Genomic DNA, 8,456 nt, shown 5'->3' with positions numbered 1-8,456 from the left:
TTAAAAATAATTTTTATTGTTGAGATTATAGGATTTCTGTATAGGTTGCCTTTTACTCTGTAGTATAGTTTGAAATCAGTTGGTGTGATATTTTCAACTTTGTTCTTCCTTCTCAATATTGTGTTAGCTATTTGGGGACTTTAGTGGTTCCATATAAATTTTAGGATTATTTGTTCTAGTTCTGTGAAAATGCCATTAGTATTTTTATAGGGATTGAATTAAATCTGGAGATTGCTTTTGGCAATATGGACATTTTAATTATATTAATTATTCTAATTCATGAGCATGGTATATTCTTCCATTTATTTATGTCTTCTATAATTTCTTTCAATAAGGTCATATATTTTACAGAGTATAAATTTTTTTTATCTTTTTGGTTAAAATTATCCCTCGGTTTTCTTTTTCTTTCTTTTTTCTTGATATAGTTGAAAAATGCGATTGTTTTCTTAAATTTTTATTCTTATAGTTCATAATTACTATATGGATTGCAACCAATTTCCAAATATTAATTGTGTGTCCTGCAACATTACTGAATTTATTTATTAGTTCTAATGGTTTTTTGGTGGAATCTTCAGGGCTTTCTCTATATAGTATAATGTTATCTGCAAATAGTGACAGTTTTACTTCTTCCTTTCTAACAGAAACCATAAGACTTTTGAGAAAAATGGAAGTGAGGCCATAACATCAAAAATATTATCAGCGATACAGAAAAAAAAGAGAGAGGAACCTAATAAAAAGAACAGTACATTGTTACAAGTCAGATGGTTAAGAAATATATAAACACTGTAGTAAGCACGACACTTTCCCTTGAAAAAGACATGACCTTTACTGGGATGTGGGTGTCAGAGATGTGGCAGCTTGTGAGTAATTGTGAAATGGTAGGAGAGGGCTATCTGAAATCAGACAGACAGTTGTCTCACCAGATGTGTGGCCCTTGCTTTGGTGTTGGCTCCTGATCTTTCGCAAGCTTGAAATCCTTGGGCATGTTTTTTTGTTTTTGTTTTTGTTTTTTTTTGCCTTTGAATTGTAGGTCCTTCAAGGTTTACAATGGATGTTACTCTGACTCTGGGTCTGTTTTTGTTCATCAGTTTATGTTGTTGATTATTTTCCATAAATGAGTGAGATCATGTGATATTTATCTTTCTCTGACTGGCTTATTTCGCTTAGGATAATACTCTCCAGTTCCATCCATGCTGTTGCAAATAGTAAGAATTCCTTCTTTTTTACTGCAGTGTAGTATTCCATTGTATAGACGTACCACAGTTTTTTAATCCACTCATCTGCTGATGGGCACTTAGGCAGCTTCCAAATCTTAGCTATGGTAAATTGTGCCACTATGAACATAGGGGTGCATATATCCTTTCTGATTGGTGTTTCTAGTTTCTTGGGATAGATCCCTAGAAGTGGGATCACTGGGCCAAATGGGCTTATTATTATTTTTAATGGAAGCATGTAGTTTCATCAGATGGATGTACCATAATTTTCACGAAGAAAATATATCAGGGGAATTTATCTCAAGTTGGAATCAGAATAATTATTATGGCAAACGGGTTTTGGAGCCTTTCTCAGATTTGGGTGTTTGGTCAAATATTTAATAATGGTTGGAATGGAGTTTGCATGGCATAATGAGTAATAATGGTTGATATTATAATATCTCAACTGGGGAGGAGTTTGTAGGCCTGACTAATGCTGAGATGTTCTTAGGTAACACAATCTGGAGTCCTTGCTTGTTTGCCAGTAGAAAGTTGTGCTTCTGTGAATACTTTAATATAATTTGCCCTTTTTTTTGTTATAGGTTTCCTAGGAGAAAATAGACCATCATTCTCAATTCAGCCTGACCATCACAAAATATGTCCACATAGCTGTTGACTAAGTACTATTTTGTTTCAAGGATTTCTATATTCCTGAGTGACATATGTGACCTTGACTTTTTAGGACATTCCATATCTGGCACAGTGTGAGAATAGGGTACAGTTTCATCCCACTGATTATGTCACATGTTCCCTCTTCAATTATTTGGGAGAAATTTAAATTGCTAAAGGTTGTATTTTGATTCAGGTTAATTTTAAATCTCCTTGACCTGTCCGTGGAATAATAATAGATCCCATTCAGATGATATTCCTGTTGGGTTAGTGACGCAACAGTCGGAAGGAACTAACATAAGCCCTGGTGTTACTCTTTGCCAGAGATGTCATATTCTTTGACTGGCTGACATTTTCTTCCCTCTAGGCATTATGCTTACATGTGTCATTTTGCAATATTCAAATTCCTTTCAAGTTATTATTTTTTCATCATCTCTCAGAGACATAATACTCCAAACTTGATGTTACTAGAGATGTTATTTTTCTTTTCTTTCAATTTTATTTTGTTTTGGTTTCAGGTATACAGCTTAGTGGTTAGATGATCATATACTTTATGTAGAGTTCTTATTTAGCCACATTTTTCATCTACCCATCAGCAGAGAATTTAGAGCTTGAGGTTGCTGTATTCCTCTCATCAAGTTATACAAAGATACCTTGTTTATGGAGGAATGAAAACTTAAGGACTACATTCTCCACAGGGATGGGAATCTGGAGTGTACTCAAGTGGGTGAGCCTAGAGCAGAAGATTAAGGTCATGGAGTGGCAGGTGGAGGTCAAATTAGAAGTGCTCAGGGTTCAGAAAGGAAGAAGTGTGAATGACTCAGATCCAGAGAACCCAAGTTTTGAAGACTCTGTTTGCAGCCCAAAGTAGAAACTGGTGAATATTATGGCCAGTAGGCCAATATTAGACTGGCTGTATCCAAATCTCTGATGTAGCTTTAAAACTAAAATAACTGCTAAAAACAAAATAAATAAAATATTAAAAACTGCTAGACTCCATAGCCATAGATTTTAATTCAGAGGGTTGATAACATGACACAGGAATTTAGATGATGTTACTTATGTCTCAAATAAGAATAGTGTTTGTTAAGGAAGTAGTTTGACATGACTACTGAGTGATTTTGATGATCTTGAAGGAAGCCGTGTGGAAGCAAGACTCTCAGAGATGTAGAAAGGGTAACAAGGGAAGCATTTTCTCTACCATCCTAACTCCCTGGAATGTTAGAAACCTTCTGTGCATGGGCCATATACAGAATCCATGCTCCACATACACAAAACTTCTGTGATTTCCTCAATATGCCCCTGTGACCCACTACATCTGTGAATGTCTTGCCTACCCCTGCTTTATCCACCCCATCACCATTTCCACCTTTGGACTCTGTTGCTCAAATCTCATCTTCTTCAAATAGTCTTTCCTGATGATCTTAGCCCCTATTTCTTCTGGGGTCTCATTGTATTTGAAATCCATCACAAAATTACAAATGTTCGTTGTAGAGAAAATGTGAACAAATGGGAGAAATTAAAAATCAATCATAATATCACCATGCTAAACTAACCACTGTTACCATTCTAGTATAGGAGCTTTCAACTATTTCCATTTCTTTCTCTCATTCTTTATGGACCAAAATGTAATTCTAAAATTATAATTCATAGGTATGTATGTAATATGTGCATACATACATGTATGAGAGAACAATTTTTTTTCTGTGAGAAACATTAGCTTTTCTTTCTCTAAGCCACATCCATCTGGAACAGTCCTATTTACTAGATTTGGAAATCCTACATTTCAGTCATGAACTTGGATTCCTCTTATGTAGTCCCCACCCTTACATAGGACTCTTTTTTTGGGCCTACATACCTACCCTTATGTTTTGATCTGCCAAATTTCTGAGAGATAAATTATGGAATTCAGTCTCAGAACAAAAAGGCATGTTATCATGGGGAGAAGTCATATCTCTCATTTATTCCTACAGGAGCAATAGCAACAGCAAAACCCTACAAACCAGTATCTCAGTGACTTGTCCTGGAACAAGTATGCTCATGCATGCACACATACACATATACTGTATGACATATAATGCATCTATATTACATATCCTGTTTTTAATATCATTATTTACTGCACAATATCTTATAAATATTTCCCTTTATAATTACATTTCCTCTACATATTTTAGAGGTTATGTAATATTGCACTGCATGAACACATAGATAATTTATTTAACCAATCTCTTACTTAAACATTTAGTTGTTTTCAATTATAACACTTCCAAAGAACACTATAATAAGATCCTCACTTGAATATGAACACAATGAGGGCAGATATGTATGTAAGTGATAAAATATGTACACATATATATTCTATATTTAAATATATATGTACATATCTAGCTTCTATATTCTTAGTATGTAGAACAGTGGATGAAGAAGTCTCAATAAACATTAGGTAAATAAAAGAATAAGTAAATCATTATTTCTGGAAGTAGAATTACTAGGTAAATCATTTTAGTTCCAAACTACTTGTTCCAAAATGTCACCTCCTCTAGCAGTGTGTGGCATTGCTGGTTTCTCCACATTCTTATCAATGTTAAGTTATTAAAAACAACAATATTTTTTTCTCATCACATTATATTGTGTTGTTCTTATGCCATGTATTATGTTCTGACTTTCATCCTTTGCATGATTTTAATAATGCTGTCAACTCTGTAGATCCTCCTCATCCTGTCCTCAATCTCTAAATGTTGGATGACCTTCATTCACTAGGATTACCCATCATAATGCTTCTATATGGTAATATCTCCCAAATTTTACCTCCAGCCCTGACCTTTCCCCTGAATTCCAGACTTGTTCATTTAACTGCCTACATGAGTTTCACTGCTCAGATGTTTCACTTTCAGGGAGCTCATCCATCATAACTTATTTAAATGATTGCATCAGACTCTTTTTATCCCTTTGCTTCTTTATTTTTCTCCATAGCACTTGTTACTCAGCATTTTACTCTATATTTATTTATGATTTGCATGTCCCCCCCCGCATATGTAAGCCTTAGAGGACAAAAGTTCTAGTTTCCACCTCCTGCTTTATCCAGAAGGCATAAAACAGTAACTGTCAAGTAGTAGGCAATCAATAAATATTTGTTGAAAGAATAGAATATATGAATGAATAAACTCCAGAATTTAAATTTCCTGAAAGCTTGGAAGTAATTTTCTCAGTTTGAGAGAAAGAATGGGCAAATCTTAAACATTCAATGTGACACAGCAGCTTTGTGGCACTTTCTGATACTGTTTGCTGAAAATTCTATACACCCTGTAGCTCAGATCCCTTTAGGCCCACTGCTCCTTCAGATCTATGCTAATGGGTCAGCAACCCCCTTTGCCCACCCCAAAAGAGCTGAGATTGGGGTGAGAGGTATCTCTGGCCCACTGCTAAGAAGATGATGTAGGGGAGGAGATACGTTCCTCTATCCTCAAGGTTCTTTCATCTGGTCCTATAATCAAACTAGAAGCCCATTGCAGGAATATTCCTGCAAGAATAGGGCTTCCTCGGGCCAATCTTGTCACCAAGCCCCACCGCCCAGGGCTGCACATGGCGGTCCTGCCGCCCAGGGCCTCACATGGGGGTCCTGGCTGGCGGCAGGGCTTAGGTGGCACACGGGGGCCCGGATGGTGGCTTGCACTGGCCCGTCCTGGCTGCAGTATGCAAATTAGCCGCCATCTTTGTTGGCGGTTAATTTGCATATCACACTGATTAGCCAATGGGAGGCATAGCGAAGATATGGTCAATTACCATGTTTGTCTATTATTAGATAGGATGGACATGAGATAGATTAATAAAGCAACCAAATTTAATACATACATGAGGAAGTTAGAGTTCCCATATACCTGAGAGTTTTAAAGACAGAGAGGGAGAATGTGTTTATATGATATTCCAAGCTAGAGATGAGGTAATGCACCTTGGGATGTTTCAAAAGGTCACTGCAGGACGATAAGAAGAACAGAGGTTTAATAAATAAGCATTTGCCCTGTCCTGTAGCTGGGTCTGAAAGTCTCTTATTATAGCAAGGTCCCTAATTCAAATTCCTCAAAATAGTTAAGGGGCAGGGGACAGAAGTTTTCCTTGAGCTTGCAGGGGTCATAAATGGTGATGGAAAATATAAAATAAAATAAATTCACTTACTTAATTAAATTTATTTTAGTCCTATTTAGCTTGACCACACATAAAATTTCCTTTCTCAAGATTCCCTTTTCACAAACTTTCTGCAACTTTCTGTATACCTTTTAGCACACAATCTTGTTCTCGCACTTCCTTAATTAGGACAAAATTACTTAATTTCCTTAAACAAAAACACATCTGTGTATTCCATGCCTGTTTTGAAAAGCCAAGTATATCCTACTTTTCATATATATATATATATATATATATATATATATATATATATATATATATAGTTGTCTTTTCTATTATAATTAATTTTTGTAATATGACATATCTATTAGAATTCTTAAGCTTTAGAAACTTTAATTTCTAGTGAAAACTAAGAAGTAAGAAATTATGAACTCTCTGTTACTCCAAACTCTAGCTGACAAGTTTATGAAGACATTCCATAATTCTAGAAATATATGTTTACTGACAGCACAATTTTTTAATGTGGCACAGGACATGATCATGAATAGACACAAATATCTTTGTTTTCTCTATAAGAAGCAAGATATAGATAAACTTAGACTTAGTAATTAATGTTTAACTATTTTACCTTATTTGTAAATGATTTAGACATTCTATGAATATCCATCATTTAATTTAAGTGGCAAAACTTTAAAGTTTCAAGTTACCAAAGATATTTGGGAAACCATTTTTAAGTACACATGCAACTTAATTATTGCTAAAGAGATTACCTAAAAAGAAACTTTTATCTACTTGTATTTATTTAATATACTTGCTCGTAACAATTTTAGATTACTTAATGATTTCATCATACTGTTATGCTAACGAATTTTGCAACAGAGATAAGATGAATTTATTTGACCAATAAACCCAGGTAGAATAAAAGTATTATTTAATGCTGTTGACTCCACAGACATGGTTATTTAACCAAACCAAATGGAAACCAGCTTTAATATCAAATATTTTCCCAGGTCACATGATTCTGAAAAGCATTTGGATTATTTTTGAAAATTCTCATATAAGTGCTTGTTTTTAAACCAATTTAAGAGTGCTTTAAAAAATAAATTAACAATATCATTAGAGTCAGAAAATACCACACAGCATATATAAACATACAGATAGACACAAAGAAAAGCCTCCTAACTTTCATTTTAAAATGACTGCCATAAGATGGGTAAGAATGTAAAAGAACAGTCGGATCTTAACTGTTTCTGGCAGATGGACTAACCTAAGGTTATCTGTATAGATGGCTAAAGCCTTCCTTATTAATATTTGTGGATAAAACAATTAAGATTTGTGTTTGTCCTTGGCAAGGGAGCCTTGGGGCCAGAAAAGCAGTCCAGTCTGTCCTTTTAGAAATACCCTCGCTGCCTGGCTGGTGTGGCTCAGTGGTTGAGCATTGACCCATGAACCAGGAGGTCATGACTCAATCCCCAGTAGGGGGTATGCAAGAAGTAGCCGATCAATGATTCTCATCATTGATGTTTCTAGCTCTCTTTCCCTCTCCTTTCCTTTCTGAAATCAATAAAAAACAACAAACAAACAAAAAACAACAACACATTTGTCTCCCATTTTTTTCTTCAGCCTTAGGAATGGGGATGAGAAAGACATGTGGGCTTTGCACTGCTTCTGGAGCTGCATTCCTGGTTTTGCAAAGATTTTTAAGATAAGAAAAATTGCCGAAACCGGTTTGGCTCAGTGGATAGAGCATTGGCCTGCGGACTGAAGGGTCTCAGGTTCGATTCCGGTCAAGGGCATGTACCTGGGTTGCGGGCACATCCCCGGTGGGAGATGTGCAGGAGGCAGCTGATCGATGTTTCTCTCTCACATCAATGTTTCTAACTCTCTGTCTCTCTCCTTTCCTCTCTGTAAAAAATCAATAAAATATATTTTAAAAAAAATTAAAAAAAAAGATAAGAAAAATTGCTCTCAAAAGTTAAGCTGTAACTTAAGTGACATCACAGGTTGACCTACCTGTCTCAGGTAGCTTTGAAAGGTGTATGTGGACATGTTTGTGCCAGGATGTAGTGGGCACAGCATTTCAAACAATGGAGCATTGTTTGACATTTGGGTCCTGGTAGTAATAGGAGAGTTACAGCCTCCCAATGAGTAGTCTTTCTTGCATTTAGTTGCTCTGAAGGAGGACAGCAGTTAGAAGAAACTGAGGAGAGAGAGAGAGAGAGAGAGAGAGAGAGAGAGAGAGAGAGAGAGAGAGAGAGAGAAGTGCAAACATGGAAGAACCAGGAATCCCTTAACTTTCCCACCATCCCAGCCAGCCCTGCCCAGGAGAATGGAGCTTTCCATTAAACTTGTTCTAGATACTGGCTCTCCACTTTTGATAGGTGCCTTATCTCATGTCCACCCTCAATCTCTCTTCCCTTCTAGAACCTGGCTCTTTCCAGGCATCTTAGGTCAGCAACCTAGAAACAA

Source organism: Myotis daubentonii, chromosome 10 (genome assembly GCF_963259705.1).
Source record: "Myotis daubentonii chromosome 10, mMyoDau2.1, whole genome shotgun sequence".
NCBI lineage: Eukaryota > Metazoa > Chordata > Mammalia > Chiroptera > Vespertilionidae > Myotis > Myotis daubentonii.
This window is presented reverse-complemented; position numbering follows the sequence as displayed.